The sequence below is a fragment of the Myotis yumanensis genome, unplaced genomic scaffold (assembly GCF_028538775.1).
Source record: "Myotis yumanensis isolate MYYU_CA2020_CCGP unplaced genomic scaffold, mMyoYum1.0.hap1 SCAF_3, whole genome shotgun sequence".
Lineage (NCBI taxonomy): Eukaryota > Metazoa > Chordata > Mammalia > Chiroptera > Vespertilionidae > Myotis > Myotis yumanensis.
Genome location: NW_027223754.1, coordinates 167,172,440 through 167,193,941, shown reverse-complemented (window position 1 = coordinate 167,193,941; position 21,502 = coordinate 167,172,440). Strand labels below are relative to the sequence as shown.

Genomic DNA, 21,502 nt, shown 5'->3' with positions numbered 1-21,502 from the left:
TAAAGGAGTAGAGAGAGGGTTTATACTTCCTTGCTATAACACAAGTGAGGGTATAATATGTATTATAAGAGTAGGCTACGGGGATTCAAAAGATGAGCAGATCTCTGAATTTAAGATTCACAGATGAGGAGTGAAAATAACCAACTTTTCTTGAACATTTACTGTGAATCAGGAACTGTGTTAGACAGCTTACATATATTATCTAGTTCGATTCTCACAACCATTAAGCATTTTTACCCTCAAGTTAGAAATGAGGACACCGAGGCTTGTCCAGGTGTGAGTGCTCAGTTTTTCTGCCTTTTACTGTACTATTCCCTGCTGGTAGCACTTCCTGCTTCATGTTCTGTCATTGACTCCAATCCCACCCTTTACCAAAAGAAAAGAAAAGGAGAAAGATTGGAAGGCTTCAGACAATCAATTCTGAACTGCCTTCTAGTTTGCATCAGAAATTTGTGGGACATGTATGCAGAGAAATAAATGCGCAACAAAAAGGGTAGCCAAAAATGTGACTTTTTAAAAAGAATGTGGTTTTAAGAGTCACATGTTTTGTTTAGAGAAGCACATTGGTGAAGCCCTTTGTGTGTACACAACTGTTTCTTCTTCCTGTTATTCCTATTAGAAGGAAAAAAACTAAATTTGGGACTCTGGATAATTTACTACAGATTTTCTGGGAATAGGAAGAGATAAAAAGCCATAATAAATGGAGAAGCACACTTATGTAGAGAAAGCAGTGATCAAAATTCTGATTCAGCACCACTATATTAGAGGCTTATCTTTTGCTATTTGATTTTCATCGCAAATCTGGCAGCTAGATGCCACCCCCCACCCTCACCCCACCCGCCCCTCCCACACACATTGACAAATGAGGAAACCGAGGCCCTAATAGATAGTAAGTGCTGGAACTTGGATTCACACTCAGTGCAGTTTATGCCTTAAAAGCAGACATGTTTGAGATCTAGCTCAGAGGCTTTTCAGCTAAATACAATCTGGCCCTTCAAAGCTGATAATACAGCCTTCTGCAGGCAAGAGACAGAGAACATTGTCCCTGAGAACAGATCTGTGTTGGGGTCGTACCTCAAAATTGGGTTGCCCTGGGTTAGCAGAGGCTGCCCCCCTGCTATTTCTGCTATTGCTTGACCTGGAGGGCTTCCTCAAGAAAACAGTAAGTGTTCCTATCCCAGAAGCCTTCAGGTTGCTGCCACCAAGCCTCCAGCTAGAGCAGGAATGGGGGCTCCTGCTCTCAGGGACTGCCACCAAGGGACAGGCCTCAGGGTAAGCTTTCAAGAATTGGGTGATGCCAGCACCTGGCTTTCCATCATGATCATCTTACTCTAAGAACAGCAAGCTTTCTTAAGAGATTCTACTTTCATGTTTCCTGCTGTCTACTAAGCAAGGTTTATTTAACAACATATTCTGGAGGTACGGGTGGGAAGGTTTGGGAGCTTACACAATGTGCAAATTAAGACTGTGAATTTTGTTTGAATTACTTCAAAGTTAATGTCTTTTTTTTTTTTTTTTTTCAAAAAGAAAAAACACAGCAAATTAAGTCGATTCTAGTCTAATGCACTTTGGTCTGATATAAGGTGATGGTCACAGCCTGCCCATATGGGTTATCAGTAAATGTTTGTATAAATGGATAAATGGAGAGTGCTGTCAGGACTTTGCTGTGCTCTCTTTGGAAGCACATACACTAAAATAGGACTTTGTCAAAGCCAAGGGTGACAGTGCTGTCTGGATTAGGCCTAATTTGAAATCTCTATAGTAATGGTGGAGGACATGTCAAGCACAGGAATCAGAGTGCAGTTAAAACCTCTTTGCGTGCTCCTTTATTCTCTGCCAAAACCAATATTAAATGCTCTTCCCGTGGTATCTGCAATCCACTCTGGCTGGTGGGGTTTCTTCCCCCCTCACTCCCTGCTCCTCCTGCAATGCCTGCCACTATCTGCACCTTCCATTTTGCACTTTTCAGGGGTCAAACACAAAAGCTCTTGTCTTAAAGCCATAGCCATGCTCACGAGGTACAGCTGCAAACTGCTTTTTAAAAAGATGGTGCTGTGAATCCTGGATTACCTGCTCTTGGGCAGAATTCTTTTACCTCATTGGAGGTAGGTTCAATGAGCAGGTCCCTCACTTGGACACCAAGGGAGTTTTCACAGGAATTTTAAAGGCATCACAAGTTCTGTATGTTGCAGTAACTGTTCATGTCCTCTGGAAATGTGTTAGTGAGTGTTTAATGCAGTTACAGTGGTCCTGCTTGTTAATACCACTTGTTTTTCACAAGAGGAAAGATAATCACTTGTTGGATCATATGTGTTAGGGGAGTCCAGCCTGTAAAAGGCAATTTGACCAAGAGTCTCCCAGAACAATTGATAAATGAATTGATTAACAGGTGAATGAATTAAGCAGTTAAGTAAGGTATATAGGGATGGCTTTATTCAACTGGCCTGCAGTCTTCCACTTCCTTTGACACATCTTGACTGGGAATTTTAAAAGGTTTAATATTTTAACGATTTTTTTCAATGGCTTTTTAGCTACCAGAGTTTTGATTATTAAGATTTTTCCTTGAATTGTATTAAATCAAGTACATTGTTGTAGTTCCAGAAATATCTTCCTTTTTTTTAAGATTAAAATTCTTTTTCTTAGTGTTGATTAAATTTCCTTTAAAATGTTCAATAATTTTGGGGGCTCTTTTGTTTCAACCACTCATGAGCTCACGTGGGAAATTTAAGTTCTTAGCCTGAGTTTATACATAGCACTGATATTATTGAGTCCACTCTACTATACTGGTATTTAAATACTGTAACATACTTTCTAAGTTTTTCAGAGGCAGAGCCATCTGATGCCTACAGACAAATAAGAAAGAAAGTTATTTATTTTCTCCCTTTTTCTTCTTGGTCTCCACCTCCTTCTCCTCCTCTTCTTCTTCCTCTTCCCCTCCTTCTTCTAGAAATATTTCAGTTAGAAAATAATCTGTTTCATTGCTGTTAAAAAAAATGCGGTACGGATTGAATCTCTTATTCATCTTAGAGATCAAGTTTTATATTTATCCCATTGTAGGGCCATTTATTCTCTAAGTGATGTGATGGTTATCAATAGCAGACTGAAGGCACCCTTTCTGATTTCTACCACTCACATCTTTTTTTTTTTTAATATATTTTATAGATTTTTTACAGAGAGGAAGGGAGAGGGATAGAGAGTTAGAAACATCGATGAGAGAGAAACATCGATCAGCTGCCTCCTGCACACCCCCTACTGGGGATGTGCCTGCAACCAAGGTACATGCCCTTGACCAGAATCGAACCTGAGACCCTTCAGTCCGCAGGCCGACACTCTATCCACTGAGCCAAACCGGTTAGTGCTACCGCTCACATCTTTAGATAATCCTTTTATGCGCAACCACAATGAAAGACAATTGAATTGCTCTGCTGTGTTCTGACCTGGAGAAATTGTATACATTGTTGGGGAGGAGGGGTTGCATCTGAGAGCATGTATTAGTCAGCTTAGGCTGCCGTAACAAAATACCCGAAACTGACTGGCTTAAATCTGTTTCTCATAGTTCTGGAGGATGGAAAGTGCACATCTTGTTGCTGGCTGATTCAGTTTCTGGTGAGGAATCTCTTCCTGGCTTGCTAAGGCTGCCTTCTTGCTGTGTCCCCACTTGACAAAATGAGAACTTCGGTGTTTCTTCTTACAAGGGCACCAGCCCTATTGAATTAGAACTTCACCTTAATGACCTCATTTAACTTTTATCACCTCGTCGTAGACCCCATCTCCAAATACAGTCATAGTCGGGGTTAATGCTTGAACCTAGGAATTTGGGGGATACAAAATTCAATCCATAGCAAAACACTTGGGCTTTTGTTCAACATCAGTAAAAATAATGTACCATTAAGTTAACCCACAAGAAATCTATATTAAAAAGACTAATGAAAAAGTTTAATATACAAAGTATACAGAAGAAGAAAATATTCCTGAATCAATCACTCCATGATTCCTATTAGTTTATTTCTTTAGTGTTTTATTTCAGAATATAACAATTATTTTCTCAATATGTTTCTATTTTAAAATTACCTCTACTAATAAGATTTTTTGTGGGTCTACATGGTATCAAGTATCTGGAAGGCAAATACAGAATTTTATCATCTAAATATTTGCTGTCACATTCTTTATGTGAGGGTCTTGACTACAAAAAAGATGTTGATAAGCTCCTCTACACACCAATAATTGTTTGTTCCCTTTAGAGAGGTACACAGTTTATCAAAAAGCCTGAATTAGTTCTCGTATGCAAATAAATTTAATGGAAGAAATACTTTCAAGGTCACAGTTTGGGAAAAGATGGCATTTTTATTATGAAAAGTGTCGAGGTCTGTTTTTTAACCTGCAAAAACAAGACTGAAAACAAATTGGCCTAGATAATGTCTAAGTTTCAAAACTGTAATTTACTTTGAAAATTTTATTTTCAAACAGCAAAATTAGATAAGAAAATTTGACTTTTGTCATATAAATTTTATCTTAAATATAGTAGATAGCAGGCAACTTTATAATAATTTAATACTGATATAGTATAAGATTTTAATAGGTAGTTGGATACCTTGAGCCAAATTGTTTGCCAAACTAAATGCTAGTTAATTATTTATTGAAAATATTGGAGTTGTGAGGCCCTGGACTCTGTCAATCATGAATGTTTGTAAAATCTTATTCTTTAAGAAACAACAGTACTGGCACTGGTATAAGGATAGACATAAAGATCAATGGAGTAGAACTTAGAGTTTAGATGTAAACCAATGTGTCTATGATCAATTTATTTTTGACAAGGGGGTACCAAGATCATTCAAGAAGAAAGAATAATCTTTTAAACAAATGGTCCTGGGACAACTGGATAGCCACATGAAAAAGAATGAAATCGGTCCTCACCTCATACCATATATAAAAATTAATTCAAAAAAGATCAAAGAGCTAAACTAAAAAGCTAAAACTATAAAATTCTTAGGAGAAAGCATAGGATTAAATTTTATGTTCTCCTATTTGACAATAGATTCTTAGATATAGTACTCAAAGCATAAGCAATAATAGAAAAAAATAAATAAATTGGACTTCATCAAAACTAAAAGCTTTTATGCATCAAAGGACATGATCAAAAAAGCAAAAAGACAATCCACAGAATGGGAGAAATATTTGCAAATCATCTATATATATAAAAGCCTAAACGACCAGCTGGTATCTATGACGCTCAATGACCACCAGGGCGCAGATGCTCAATGCAGGAGCTGCTGAGCGACAGCAACCTTGTAGAGTGCCCTCTCGCACTCCAGGACCCCTCAAAGGATGTCGGACTGCTGGTTTCAACCTGATCCCTGCAGGCCAGGCCGAGGGACCCCACCTACCAGAGGGATCCCACTCACTCCACAGATGCCCTTCGAGCCCCTGTGCCGCCCCAGATGTGGCCAGCCTGGAGGGACCGTGGGAGGTTGACTCCAGGGCGTGTCTGGCCTGTCTCGCCCAGTCCCACCCCACTGGCCACCTTCTAATTAATTTCCTTTCAATGTACACAAATCCATGCACCAGGCCTCTAGTATATCTGATAAGGGACTTGTGTCCATAATACATAAAAACTCTAATGACTCAATAATAAAAAGACAAATAAGCAAAGAATTTGAATAGACATTTCTCCAAGGAGGCTATACAGTGGCTAATAAGCACATGAAAAGATGTTCAACATCAATAGTCATAAGAGAAATGCAAGTCAAAACTATAATGAAGGTCTAGCCCAGGGGTGGGCAAACTTTTTGACTCGAGGGCCACAATGGGTTCTTAAACTGGACCGGAGGGCCGGAACAAAAGCATGGATGGAGTGTTTGTGTGAACTAATATAAATTCAAAGTAAACATCATTACATAAAAGGGTACGGTCTTTTTTTTTTTTTAGTTTTATTCATTTCAAATGGGCCGGATCCGGCCTGCAGGCCGTAGTTTGCCCATGGCTGGTCTAGCCCATGTGGCTCAGTTGGTTGAACACCAGAAGGTCTCCAGTTCAATTCCCAGTTAGGGCACATGCCCAGGTTGGGGGGCTCGATCCCCAGCAGAGGGTGTGCAAGAGGCAGCCAATTGATGTTTCTCTCTCATTGATGTTTCTATTGCTCTCTTTCTCCTTTCTTTTCTCTGAAATCAATAAAAACATATGTTTTTTAAAAAAATTATAATAAAGTACTACTTTACACTCACTAGGAGGGCTAGAGTAAAAATGTCACATAATAACAAGTGTTGACAATGTAGAGAAATAGAATGTGGAGAAATTAGAACCTTCTTATACTTCTGATGAGATGTAAAATGGTGCAGCCACTTTGGAGAACAATCTGGCAGCTCCTCAAATGTTTAAGCATGAAGTTGCCATATGACCCAGTAGTTCTACTCCCAGGTATATGCCCACAAAAAACTAAAATATATGTCCACACAACAGCTTGCATGTGAATGTTTACAACAGCATTATTTATAACTAGAGGCCCAGTGCATGAATTCGTAAACGGGTGGGGTTTGGCTGGCCTGCCCTGATAGGGGCCAATCGGGCTGGGCCAGCCAGGGGGAAGGGCCTCGGGCGGTTGGCTGACCAGCCCCGCCCCTTGTTCGAACTCCCAGTCGAGAAAGCATTTTGCATATTAGCCTTTTATTATATAGGATAGCCAAAAGGTGCAAACAACCCAAATGTCCATCAACTGATGAATGGTTAAACTAGATGAAGTATATTTATTCAGTGGAATATTAGGTGGCCATAAAAAGGAGTGAAGTAATCCTATCTAATAAAAGAGTAATATGCAAATTTACCATCACTCCAACCCACAAAGATGGCCGCCCCCATGTGGACACAAGATGGCCAGTAGGGGAGGGCAGGTGTGGATGACCAGGCCAGCAAGGGAGGGCAGTTGGGAGGGACCAGGCCTGAAAGGGAGGGCAGTTGGGGGCGATCAGGACTGCAGGGGAGGGCAGTTGAGGGGGACCAGGCTGACAGGGGTGTGGTTAGGGGGTGATCAGGCTGGCAGGCAGAAGCAGTTAGGGGCAATCAGGCAGGCAGGCGAGCAGTTGGGAGCCAGCATTCCTGGATTGTGAGAGGGATGTCCGATTGCCCGTAAACAGGCAGTCGGACATCCTTCGAGGGGTCCCAGATTGGAGAGGGTGCAGGCTGGGCTGAGGGACACACACACACACACACACACACCCTCCCCCGTGGACAAATTTCGTGCACCGGGCCTCTAGTCATATATACTACAACATAGATGTACTTTGAAAAATTATGCTGAGTCAGAAAGCCAGTCACAAAGACCACATATTATATTATTCCATGTATATGAAATATACAGAATAGGCAACTCTATAAAGACAGGAAGTAGATTAGTAGTGGCTTAGGGCTGAAAAAAAATGGAGTCATGGAAGGGGAGATTGTTAAAGGGTACAAGGTTTCCTTTTTAACCTATGAAAATATTCTAATATTTTCACATATCATGAATGTATTAAAATCCACTAAATTGTACAGTTTCAATAGATAAATTATATGCTATGTGAATTAGATCTAGGAAAAATTAGTTTTAAAAATCTTATTCTTGGAGAAACCAGGATGGCGGCATAGGTTAACGCCGGAGTTTGCTGCCTCGAACAACCACTTCAAAAATACAACTAAAAGACGGAACAGACATCATCCAGAACCACAGGAAGGCTGGCTGAATGGAAGTTCTACAACTAGGAGGAACCGAGTATCAGAGGAGGCTCAGTGCTGAAGTAAAATACTAAGGTGCGGAGTGCGCACGGCGTGGGCTGGTGGCTGAGGGCGCGGTTGTCTGTTTCAATCCGGAGGGAGCCTCAGACTCAGAGCTCCAGATCCGGGCGAGTCTCTAGGGACCCAGACTCAAACGGGAGAAGCAGGACTGTCTGGCTACGGTCCCTCCGAGGTTTGCAGCTGTTGCTGGGACAGAGAGGCAGAGCCCCTGGGGATGGACTGAGAGCAGCCATAACTGCTCCCTCCTCCGCCCTGTTGATCCCGTGGGACCCGCCCCGCCCAAGCCCTGCACAGAGGCATTTGCCGGATAGCCTCAGGCAAAGGCTAGATTAGCACCTCCCTAGAGGACACAAGTTCTTCCACTGCAAACACAGCTGATTATCACAGCCAGTTGGCCTGGAGGTCAAATCCCTCTAGTATTAACTATAACAATCAAGGCTTAACTACAACAAGACTGCGCACAAAGACCACTAGGGGGTGTACCAAGAAAGCGTAAAAAATGGGGAGACAAAGAAACAGGACAAAACTATCAAGGGAGGATATTGAGTTCAGAACCACACTTTTGAGGTCTCTCAAGAGGCTTCTAGAGTCTGTCGATAAACTTGATGAGATGTACAGGAAATCTAATGAGACCCTCGATGGTGTGATAAAGGACCATCTAGAAAGTAAGCATACACTGACTGAAATAAAGACTATTATACAGACTCCCAACAGCAAACCAGAGGAGCGCAAGAATCAAGTCAAAGATTTGAAATGCGAAGAAGTGAGAAACACCCAACCGGAAAAGCAAAATGAAAAAAGAACCCAAAAATATGAAGATAGTGTAAGGAGCCTCTGGGACAGCTTCAAACGTACCAACATCAGAATTATAGGGGTACCAGAAGATGAGAGAGAGCAAGATATTGAAAACATATTTGAAGAAATAATGACAGAAAACTTCCCCCACCTGGTGAAAGAAATGGACTTCCAAGTCCAGGAAGCGCAGAGAACCCCAAACAAAAGGAATCCAAAGAGGACCACACCAAGACACATCATAATTAAAATGCCAAGAGCAAAAGACAAAGAGAGAATCTTAAAAGCAGCAAGAGAAAGAAACTCAGTTACTTACAAGGGAATACCCATACGACTGTCAGCTGATTTCTCAACAGAAACTTTGCAGGCCAGAAGGGAGTGGCAAGAAATATTCAAAGTGATGAATAGCAAGAACCTACAACCAAGATTACTTTATCCAGCAAAGCTATCATTCAGAATTGAAGGTCAGATAAAGACCTTCACAGATAAGGAAAAGCTAAAGGAGTTCATCACCACCAAACCAGTATTATATGAAATGCTGAAAGGTATCCTTTAAGAAGAGGAGGAAGAAGAAAAAGGTAAAGATATAAACTATGAACAACAAATATGCATCTATCAACAAATGAATCTAAGAATCAAGTGAATAAATAATCTGATGTACAGAATGAACTGGTGATTATAATGAATCAGGGACATAGAAAGGGAATGGACTGACTATTCTTGGGGGGGAAAAAGGGGTGTGGGAGATGCGGGAAGAGACTGGACAAAAATCATGCACCTATGGATGAACACAGTGGGTGGGGAGTGAGGGCGGAGGGTGGGGTGGGAGCTGGAAGGAGGGGAGTTATGGGGGGAAAAAAGAGGAACAAATGTAATAATCTGAACAATAAAGATTTAATTAAAAAATAAATAAATAAAAATCTTATTCTTTAAACACTGGGAAGGAAACCATCATGGTGGTACACTGTGGGGGAGGTTTATAGATGAAGCTTTGGCAAAAGGCAGGACTCTAGTTTCCCAAGGTTCTTTTCCTGGCTGCAAAGTTATATATTAATGGGTACTTACTGTCCTGTAAGATGGAACCTGCTCTAAAAATCACTGACTCTTTTCAAACTACTTCCAGATCTTATAAAAATTGTTAAGTCGAATGAAACCCATAGTAAATTGAGTTTTTAAATTAATTTAAAATAATGGAGTTTTTTGAATGAAACCTTTCTTTGTCATTTTTCTCAATGTTCAAGAATAAGAATGCATGTTTAACATGTTCTAATACATTTTCCAATGAATCAAAAATTTAATCTAATTAAACATCCAAAGAGAATTTTTAAGATGTTTAGTTGGCTATCCTGCTGATAGGGGGCAGTAGAGAAATGATTAAGAGATCCATGGATTTAGGTGTCTGTCCTGGCTCTGTCAAAATAAGTTGTAATATGATGTTCTCACCTTTCCTTTCATCTGCAAAATGGGTATAATTATAGTCCAGTTCTCCTGAAGTTAGAAAAACATTCATTGGAATAATAAAATGGATACATTTTGTATATAGTAAGCACTTTAAATGCTTTTCATCATTATTAGTTTTAATTAGGCATTCATCACTTGGCCTAATATACATGCTGTTGGAGAAAATTATACAATCTAGTGATTCACTGACTTCAGTGTTTACAATTTGCTTCACTTGTAATTAGAGCTGATGTTTCCCTGAAGTTGGGCAGAAAACCAGGCAGCACACTTGGGTCTAGAACTTGGTATTTCACTTTGTCAAGATGTGACATACATAAGTTCTCAAACTGTATTTTGTTAAGTGTAAAAAAATGCTTTCACCCTGGCCAGGTTGCTCAGTTGGTTGGAGTGTCGTGCCGTACACCAAAAGGTTGTGAGTTCGATTCCTTCCCAGTCAGGGCACATACGGTATCTAGGTTGTGGGTTTGATCTCCGGTCAGGGCACATACAGAAGGCAACTGATCAATGTTTGTCTCTCACATCGATGTTTCTCTCTCTTTTCTTCTCTCTCTCTAAAAATCAATAAAAACATATCCTCAGGTAAGGATTAAACAAACAAACAAATGCTTTCCTTATGTTCGTATAATAGAAAGTCACTAAATATTTTGCTTAATCTTTTAGTCGAGATATATAGTATACTAGAGGCCCGGTGCATGAAATTCATGCACTCGGGGGGGCAGGGGAGGGAACCCCTCAGCCTGGCCTTTGCCCTCTTATAGTCCAGGAGCCTCGGGGGATGTCTGACTAATGGCTTTAGTCGGACATCCTTAGCGATGCTGCTGAGGCAAGAGAGGCTCCCGCCACAGCCACTGTGCTCGCCAGCCATGAGCCAGGCTTCTGGCTGAGCGGTGCTCCCCCTGTGGGAGTGCACTGACCACCATGGGGCAGCTCCTGCATTGAGCATCTGACCCCTGGTGGTCAGGACGTATCATAGCAACCGGTTGTTCTGCTGTTTGGTCAATTTGCATATTAGCCTTTTATTATATAGGATGCCTGGCCAACATAGCTCAATGGCTGAGCATCAACCTATGAACCAGGAGGTCTTGGTTCGATTCCCAGTCAGGGCACATACCTGGGTTGTGGGTTTCATCCCCAGTGTGGGTGTGTGGGAGGCATTATCGATAGTTCTCTGTCATCATTGAGGTTTCTGTCTCTTCCTCTCTGAAATCAATAAAAATATATATATATTTTAAAAAGATATATAGTATGGAAGATAGATTGGTGGAGCCTCTCTCCTCCTAACCTCTCCTCTCAACAACTACCATTCTTATTTAGAAAATGAACACTTCTCCAAGGCATTGAAGCAGCTTCTCTGGAGGCTGCAGTTAAGTCCCTCAGATCTGGAAAATGAGAACTTGGAGGCAGGAATGATCCTTGGTGTTTGGATGATGAGTGATTTGCAAATTTATCTTACTCCCACTTAGAGAACTTGGCGGTGCAATGTAATTCTTATCAAAAATGTGTTCACCAATTAAAGACTTATTAAGAGCTCTGCAATGTCCTGTCCAGTTTTGAGAAATCATAAAAGAATTAGTTACTGCCTTCCTGGAGATTATAACTTCCTAAATAAAAAACAAGTACCATATGCCCATTTTCTTTCATTATTTTCTCAGAATGGGGAACATCTGAGTTTCAAGCGAAGCATAACATAGTATGAGAAGCAGAAAGCAGAAAATAAAGTTATTAGAATAGAATGAAGAATTTAACATGTGTTGATTAGAAAATCCTGCTTTCAGGATAATTACACAGTTACATCATGTCTAGATTATTTGACCAAATATGGAGCTCATCAGTTTTCTGCAAAACAAGGTGCTACCTTTGATAGCAGTCACATCAGATACCTTTATCTTCAATTATAATTAACTAGAGGCCCGGTGCACAAAAATTTGTGCACTCGGGGGGATGGGGAGGGGGGTCCCCCAGCCCGGCCTGTGCCCTCTCGCAGTCTGGGACCCCTCGGGATATAACGACCTGCTGGCTTAGGCCTGCTCCCGGGTGGCAGAGGGCATGTCCAATCCCTAGGTGCAGCCCCTGGTCAGGCTCAGAGCAGGGCCGATTGGGGAGTTGGGGCACCGCCCCGTCATGCACAGAGCAGGGCGGATCGGGAGGTTGCGATGCCACACTCAGTCATGCTCAGGGTAGGGCTGATTGGGGGGTTGGGGCACTGCCCCCTGTCACACTCAAAGCAGGGTCGATGGGGAGGTTGTGGCGCCACCCCCTGTGATGCACAGAGCAGGGCCAATCAGGGGGTTGGGGCGCTGCCCCCTGTCACTCACAGAGCAGGGCCAATCAGGAGGTTGGGGCGCTGCCCCCTGTCACTCACAGAGCAGGGCCGATCAGGGGGTTGGGGCACTGCCCCCTGTCACTCACAGAGCAGGGCCCATCAGGGGGGTTGGGGCTCCGTACCCTGTCACACACAGAGCAGGATCGATCAGGGGGTTGGGGAGCTCCCTCCTGTCACTCACAGAGTAGGGCCGATAGGGGAGCTGGGGCACCACCCCCTGTCACACACAGAGCCGCAGCGCGATCAGGGCATTTGGGCGCTGTCCCCTGTCACGCTGATCCCGGTGCCAGGAGCCTCACTGCTCCGCTGATCCCAGTGCTGGGAGGCATATTACCCTTTTACTATATAGGATAGAGGCCTGGTGCACAGGTGGGGGCTGGCTGGTTTGCCCTGAAGGGTATCCTGGATTAAGGATGGGGGTCCCCACTGGGGTGCCTGGCCAGTCTGGGTGAGGGGCTGAGGACTGTTTTCTGCCTGGCGAGTAACTGAAGCTCCCAACTGCTCCTTTTTTTCTTTTTTTTTCTTTTTTTATTCTGGGTCAGCTTTAGCTCTGAGGCCTCGCTGCTGAAAACATCAATACAATGTTGCGGTCCGGCTGGCTTTCAGTCCGGCTGGTTTCTGGGGTTTTGTTTAGCTTCTTATTTGCAACATAGTACATAGTTGCTTAGAGTTGCAGCTGAGAGGCTGGCAGCGGCAGGCGGGGAACGTTGGAGTCCGCAGTCACTGAAGCAAGCAAGCCTCCCTGCTCGCTTCAGTGCATGGCTGCCGGCCGCCATCTTGGCTGACAGTTAATTTGCATAAGGATATGCTGATTAGCCAATGGGAAGGGTAGTGGTCGTACGCTAATTACCATGTTTCTCTTTTATTAGTGTAGATGGTTGACAAAACTTTCCCACAAGGAAAGTAAAAAAAAAATGTTTTAATGTTTCTGAATAGTAAAGATATAACAGTATTATTTGAGCTTTAGAATGCCCCTCCTAAATGGTGTGTAAACACAGCCACATATATATCCAAGTCTGTCCAGGCATAGTTGGATTTTATCCATGTTCTTACTTTTTATGACACCAATTATCTATGGAGAACAGCGGTTGCAAAAACACTGCCTTTTAAGGTCCTATTTGATCTATGGTTAAGCTACATGTATTTTTATTAAAATCAACAAAACAATACACCGAAGCTCTGTAATAAGTCCATCAGGATATTCTTATAAGGTATAGTAATATTACAGTGAAGTTTTAATTTCCGTTTTGTTAAAGATGTTGAACAATGTTTTGTGTTCTTATTTGCCATCTACCTATCATTTTTGGTGGTATGCTTGTCTAACTCTCCCCCACCCCCTTTTTTTATTGCATTGTTTGTTTTCTTATTATTGAATTTTTGACGTTCTTTACTAGTATATATTCTGGGTACATATCCTTTCTAAGATAGATGATTTGCAAATATTTACCCTCAGTCTTTGGTTTGTCTTTTCAGTCAAATATAACAGTACTTTTTTTTTTCTTTGTTGGTGCTGTTTATTATGTTCTCATACCAGTGTATTTCAACTAGCAGATATTCCTGATGTTGGAGAAGTTCAAGTTTTATTGTATTGATCACGTTGTTGGTGTTGTCCTTGAAAAACTCAAGCTTGCCTAAATCAGGGTCACTACGTTGTCTTTTAGAAGTTTTATGTTTTAAGTTTGACAGGTCAGTGATCCTTTTTTCGTTTTGTTTTGTGTGTGTTTTTTTAACACTGCACAAGGTATGGAATGAAGTTTTTTGTTGTTATTCTTTTTCTTTGCATGTGGATTACAAACTATTCCAGTACCATTTGTTGAAAGACTATTTTTTCTGTAGTAAATTGCTTTTGTGCCTTTGTAAAAAATCAATGGACCATATATGTGTTGGTATGGACTTTCTGGACTTGCTATTCCGTTCCATTGATCTATTTGTCTATCTTGATAACAATTCTATGATGTTTTGATTACTGTCGTTTTATAATATCAGGTAGTGTTAGCCCTTTACATTTGTTTTTTTCTAAATTGTTTGGCTAGGTTCTTCACATTTCCATATGAAGTTTACAATCAGCTTGTCAATTTTGACAAAAAAAAAAAAAAAAAGCCTGCTTGGATTTTGATTTAGATTGTGTTGACTCTATGATGAATTTGAGTATAATTGACATCTTACTAATATTTTTTCTGATACATAAACATAGCATATCTATCCATCTATTTAGCTCTTTCATTTTTCTCAGGAGTGTTTTTATAGTTTTCAGTGTAAAAATGTTACACATCTTGAATCAGATTTATCCCTAAGCAGTTATACTTTTTGATGCTATTATAAATGAAATTGCACTTTTAACTTTGATTTCTGATTGTTTATGGCTACTATGTAAAAATACCGTTGACTTTTACATTTTGGTCTTGTATCCTACAACTTTGCTAAACTCAGTTATTAATTTTAGTAGTTTTCTAATAGATTATATAACATTTTCTACATCTGCAAATAAAGACAGTTTTATTTTTTCCTTTCCAATTTTTTCAAAAAATGCCTTTTATTTCTTTTTTTCTTATTGAATTGTTTGTACCTCCAGTACAATGTTGAGTAGAAGCAGTGAGAAAGGACATGCTTGCTTTGTTTTTAATCTAATATGGAAAACATTCAGTCAGTCTTTCATTATTAGGCATGATGTTAGTTCTTTGGTGTGTTTTTTTTTTAAACCTTTTTTTAGGTTATGGTAAGAGATTATTGTTTGCATGACTTAAATCCGGTTAAATTTATTTAAACATGTTTAGTGGCTCAGAATATAGTCTATTTTGGTAAATGTTCCATGTGTACCTGAAAAGAATGTATATTCCACTGTTGTTGGGTGAAGTGTTCTGTAAGTTACAATTAGATAAAATTGGTTGATAATGTTGTTCAAATTTTCTATATACAGCTGACCCTTGGACAACACCATTTTGAACTGCCCACATCCATTTATATGCAGCTTTTTTCAATAAATATATGTACTGTTTTTGACCAAGAGTTGGGAGTCTGCAGACGGGGAGGTTCAACTGTATGTATTGTTCTATACCATTTTATACAGGGGACTTGAGCATCCACAAATTTTGGTATTCATGAAAGGTTCTGGGACCAACCCCCCGTGCGTACTGAGGGACAACTTACGTTTTTAGGGAGTCAAAAGTTATACATAGTTTTTCTACTGTACAGGGGTCAGCGCTCCTAACTCCCACATTGTTCAGGGTCAACTGTACTTTTTTTCTGACTGTTAGATCTATCAATTATTGAGTGTGGATGTTCATTTTTTTTACATATAATACCTTTTTATGCTTTATTAATGCTTAGAGGATGATGCTATGGATGCCATATGAAAGATCTTGGTATCATTGAGGTATGAAAGCATATTTCATTAATATAAAAAATTGAAAACAGTTACTTATAAATGTTGTTCTGCAGATTTAAATCTTGAAATAAGAAGTCTGAATAGTTGGCTGATTATGTTGGTTGACAGTTTTAAGTCAGATTCATCTATGAAATATTTCAGTGCTGTGAACACTCTGACCCAAATGCTGACAATATAATAGTTTAGTTCTATTTTTTTCTTAGTTGTAGAGACCTTTTCTCAATTAAAATGTTTCTAGGAACTTCAATAGATGTAGCAGATAAAAGTGGAGGTAGTTCACGTTTATCTGGACTGCAGTTATTCGGCTTCACTCTCCTGTCCACAGAGGCAGTCCTTGATGAGAAATATTGAAAGCCATGTACCTACCCAAATACTGTGCTAACCAAGAACACATACCCTTCAAAATACTAAATTGGAGTGGTAAATAGATTTCAGTGTTTGCATCAACCATATAGATTAGTAAGCTGCCCAGTGAGCTGTTTGACACAATTGCTGCAGTTGATTCCTGTCTCTGCAGTAACATAAAGGTTCAGGTTCATGCTGATGTCTGCCAGGCGCAGGTGTGGAAGCTACAAGAGCACATGCCATGCACTTAATATTTTTGGTCTTGAGATATTGACAAATCCAGTGTCTAAATCTGGTTTCACATGATTATCTCCTGAGTTGAATTACCAGTATATGTTTGGTAAAGCAGGAAAATTATGCAATGGGGTTAGTTAGGCTTTGCAAACTAACTAGTTAGAGAATGCTTAAGTAGCTTTGTAGAATGGAGATTTTTATAAGGACACTAGAGGCCTGGTGCACAAAATTCATGCAGGGCCGAAACCAGCAGTTGGACATCCCTCTCACAATCCGGGACCACTGACTCCTAACTGCTCACCTGCCTGCCAGCCTGATTGCCCCTAACTGCCTCTGCCTGCCAACCTGATCGCCCCCAACTAACCCCCTACTGGCCTGGTTGCCCCTAACTGCCCCCCCTGCCAGCCTGGCCACCCCTTAGCGTCCCCCCTGCTGGCCTGATTGCCCCCCACTGCCCCCCCCCACCAGCCTGGTTGCCCCTCACTGCCCCCCCTGCCAGCCTGTTCAGTTATTTGGTCATCCCTAGCTAACCACCCTGCCATCCTGGTCGCCCCACGCAGCCTGCTGTTCAGTTACTGTGAGGGCATCGTGACCAATTTGCATATTACCCTTTTATTAGTATAGATATGGGAAAGTGAGGAAGTGCAGGAGCCATCTCAGTATTTCCTTTGGGGCATGTGAGTGGTCCCAGTGGTTTGGCAGGGGAACTCTGAGACAGGCATTCACCGTTCCCTTCTCTGGGGTTCTGCCATCGTTATAACTTAGCTGCCCTCTCCTTTTCTTGAACTGCTCCTGCCATAACAAACCAATTCTAATTCTCTTTGCCTCAAAGCATTTGCTTTCTGCTTTCTTTTCATATATCTCCTTGCTACACTTCTCTCAGTGCATCTCAAGTTCAAAATCCCTACAGGGAGTGATAGGTTAAAGAGTGAGTGACCTTCCAGAATGGAGTGTCCCCTTGGGCAGTATTCTCATGCCAGGTTACTTAAATGTCACTTAGCTGTCCTTAGATCAGGTGCTGATCCCTAGTCTAATCACCTGTGTCTAAGGTGGAAGAATCACAAGGTACAAAGGATAAAGAAGGGACCGTGTGTCTGGCTGGAACTCTAAAGAACCCCAGCCATGTACCTCCCAGGCATGGAACATGGCCTGCCCATTACAGCCTCTTCAACAGTAGAGTGTGCACTGATTGGACTTGCTTGATGTCGAATGAAGAACAAATTTCCTTATGATGGACTAAAGCAATGGTTTTCAGACTATGGTTGGCAGAAAGTCTTAAATTTCCCTCCTGAGGAGAAACTTGGTAGGTAGGGCTCTAAGTTCCCTATGCCCTTTTTTAACCTGAGCAATTTCATATTATTCATTTTTACATGTTGGATTTTCAAATAAAGTTTCACTTGAAGATAGGATTCCACTCTTCACAAATAGTGAACTGAGAGCTGTGAGCTATAGCAGTACAAACACTTTTGTTTGGATAATAGTTTCTAAGTAGTGAGACTTTCATTTTTAAAGAATAAGAGTTGATAAGATATAAATGAAAGATGTCACTTTTTTACAGAAAACTTGGGTAATTTTTACCCAGGTTTTCTTTCAAAAGCTTCTGGGAAGGATAAACAGGAAAATAGAATAAGATTATTTCAAAACATTATAATCTTCATCTTAATTGCTTTTATGTCTTGGATGTTATGAGAAATTGTTTAATTATGGCTGTCAGTATAATTGATAAGTAGGATAAAAATTTTGATACCAATGAACAGATTTGTTATTCAAAATGTTAAAATAACATATTACAGCTGTCTTATTTGATTGTGTTTACAGATACAGAACTGCCACATCAGGGTAAAAGTTTATATTAATTGCTAGTTACATTATAAGTTAACCATTCATGGTGAATTGGGATACATCACAGCAATCACACACATAACTTGTATTTTAGATCAATGCATGCATTATATTTTATTGTAACAATCCTATTTGTTATGCTCAGTCTTTCGCATGGAATGGTCATCTGCCAAGAACTTTTTTTTTTTATTGAAGGCATCTTGATGGTATTTATAAAGATGAAATACTTTTTTAATTGAAGAGCCATGTCCTTATTCTATGATTTGGGACATCCCAATACCCGTCACTTCCTTAAAAGATGACTCATTCAGTAAAAACATCAAGCTACTGCTACTTGTTGACATGGTGAATAAAACTCTGAAACTCTCTTCTAAGTCTTCCACTCTGTGGGCTGAGCAAATATATCCCCAGATCCTTCTCCTTAGAAAACCCCACCGCCACCCCACCCCCACCCCTCCGCAAAAGCTCTTTCTAACCAATGCAAGGCAATAGCCTTCCTTTTTCTCTTCTCAGAATCTTGGTGTATCTCTGGTTTAAGCAGGAAATTATTCAGCTCGTCTTATTTCCTAGAAACTTGTTAGAGTGAATGGTTTATATGAGGTCATTGAGCTAAGCGAAGGTGACAGTGAAATCTGACAGTAAAGTCAGTTTAGCCATGAACAGTGTTGTAAGTCAATGGCCTTACCTACACTCTCAGCCCTACCAGCTACCTCAGAAACTGCGCTGCAAGTCAGAAGGGAGTCTGGATAGGACACTGCACATGACGCAGCCCAAATGAATCACTGTTAATGGAGTAAAACCCAAATCATGACCTTCTGAGGCTGGCAAGTAATAGCCTCTTAAAGTTGAATAACAGCATCGCTACCAAAGGAGAACTAACACCCCGCTGGTGCCCGGTCAGCATCTGAACAATTTAAGTTACAAGTTCTTTTTAACGATCATTAAAAATATAGTAGTATATTTAAAAAAAATATATATATATATAGTAGTATTCGGGGGCGGGGGGATGGGGAATTAGTCCATTCATGGAGAGAAAATGAAAGAAATATGAAATATGGTAATTGTGGGTAGATAGCAGTTCAATATACTATTCTACTTTTATATATGTGTAAGAGTTTCATACTTAAACCTTAAAAACACAGTTTAAAAAGTAATTTCCCGCCCTAACCAGTTTGGCTCAATGGACAGAGCATCGGCCTGCGGACTCAAGGGTCCCAGGTTCGATTCCAGTCAAGGGAATGTACCTTGGTTGTGGGCACATCCCCAGTGAGGGGTGTGCAGGAGGCAGCTGATTGATGTTTCTCTCTCATTGATGTTTGTAACTCTCTATCCCTTTCCCTTCCTCTCTGTAAAAAATCAATAAAATATATTTTTTAAAAAGTAATTTCCCCCTCGTTCTTTTTTTAAATATGTTTTTATTGATTTCAGAGAGGAAGGGAGAGGGAGAGAAATATCAATGATGAGAGAGAATCATTGATCAGCTGCCTCCTGCACACAACTCATCGAGCCCGTAACCCACAACCTGGCATGAGCCCTGACCAAGAATTGAACTGTAACCTCCTGGTTCATAGGTCCACGCTCAACCACTGAGCCATGCCGGCTGAGCACCTCCCCTCCCTGCCCCCCTTTCTTATAAAGGAGGATCTAGAGAACATTTTCTATACATGTCATTCAATAAAATAATAATTTAAATCACTGAGACACAAATATTATTTGCCATTTTCGCATGTTTATATATTTGTACAACAAGTTGTGGAATTCAATCCTTGATAAGCTAACCTAGATAAGGCAACATGATATCAGCAAACACATTTTCAGGTCCCTCAGCTGCAGGATTTCTGTAGCACTAGGAGGTAAAAGTGGACTCTGCTGTCCCTGTCCCAAAAGGATGTACTTTGCTGGATGCCCTGATATGGCATCACTTATACAGGGCCCTGAAACAACAGAAACAAAATGGGTAGATGATTGGACCAAAAGCAGTTATGTAATTTTCATTTCAATAATAATGGCTTAGGGTTAATTATGGGAGGGGACTGGTGAAAGGAGAAGGGGGTCATTATGCCAGTGAGATTTGGAAGAATGACTGTGAGAGTTCTGGGATTCCAGCTGGATACCCTGATAATTTACTGAGATCTGTTGTGAAAGATAAACAAAGCCAGATATTAGTTAAAACAGTGAGAATAGCCCGGCTGGCTTGGCTCAGTGGTTGAGCTTCAACCTGTGATCCAGGAGGTCACAGTCAGGGCACATGCCCAGGATGTGGGCTCGGTCCCCAGTGTGGGACTTACAGGAGGCAGCCAATCACTGATTCTCTCTCATCATTAATGTTTTTATCTCTCTCTCCCTCTCCCTTCCTCCCTGAAATCAATAAGAGTATTTAAAACAAAACAGTGAGAATAGATTTTATTCACTAATAAATATTGCAATAGAAAAAGAGGGTCCAGCATGAGCTGAACTCAAGTTTGTCACATCAAAAGGCAGGAGACTTTTTTTAAGGCAGGGATGTGCGAGGAGAAAGGGCGAAGGGTGTTAAGGGGGCTGGTCCGTGTGGCCGGGTGATATGGCTTTGTTAACTGGTGATTATCCAGAAGAGAAACAAGTGTCTCCTGTCTCTGTGGCAGGAGGCAGTGCTGCATGTTAAAGCAAGGCACCATGGGAGTTAGGCCCTCGCGCTCCTACAGAACTGCGGGAAAGTTATCTTCCCGAATGTTTGCACGTCACAGGCTCTCGGGTCTTTGAAAAATGCTGCTTTGGTTGGTAGAATGACATCGCAAGGATGTGTAATGGCAAACTTTTTAAAATATCTGTTCAAAGAGTGGGTTCAGGGGCCTATCCACCTGTCACCAGGTTTTGGCCTGGAACAGAAGTAAATTCTCCTGGAAGTGGGTCCTTTTCCAGGCAGGTCCTTTAAGCGGGGCTGGAGTCATCCTAGGAGTACAGCCCCGATCAAGCAGGGCAGGAGTGGATGAGTCATTGTGCTGAGAGTCTGCATCTGGTGTAGCCCAAGTGGAGGTCTGGTCCAGAAGCAGGCTGAGAAGAGCCCGACTGGAATGTGGTCAGGGAAGGGTTCTTTGTTATGGGTCAGAGTATGCACTGCTAGAATCTTGCTCCATAGTAAGTACATCACAGCTCCTTGAAGATCAATATCACAGACCAGGATACGGTGCATCACAGCAAGTATCTTACTTGTCAGGGCCAGGGAGAGAGGAAACCCTTGTGGTGACTTTTAAGATATGTTTTCCAGTCATGGCCAGTTGTTGCATGGTAAGAGCATCAGTCTGCAGATTGGAGGGTCATGGGTTCAATTCCAGTCAAGGGCATGTACCTCCGTGGCAGGGTTGATCCCCAGCCTGGTT

At 41.2% G+C, this 21,502-nt stretch overlaps 1 protein-coding gene across 3 annotated transcripts in view; it reads left to right on the top strand.

Moving 5' to 3' along the window:
• The window catches only part of PCED1B (PC-esterase domain containing 1B), a 140,190-nt gene that overhangs the window by 39,372 nt on the left and 79,316 nt on the right, over nucleotides 1-21,502 (top strand). The window lies entirely within an intron of this gene.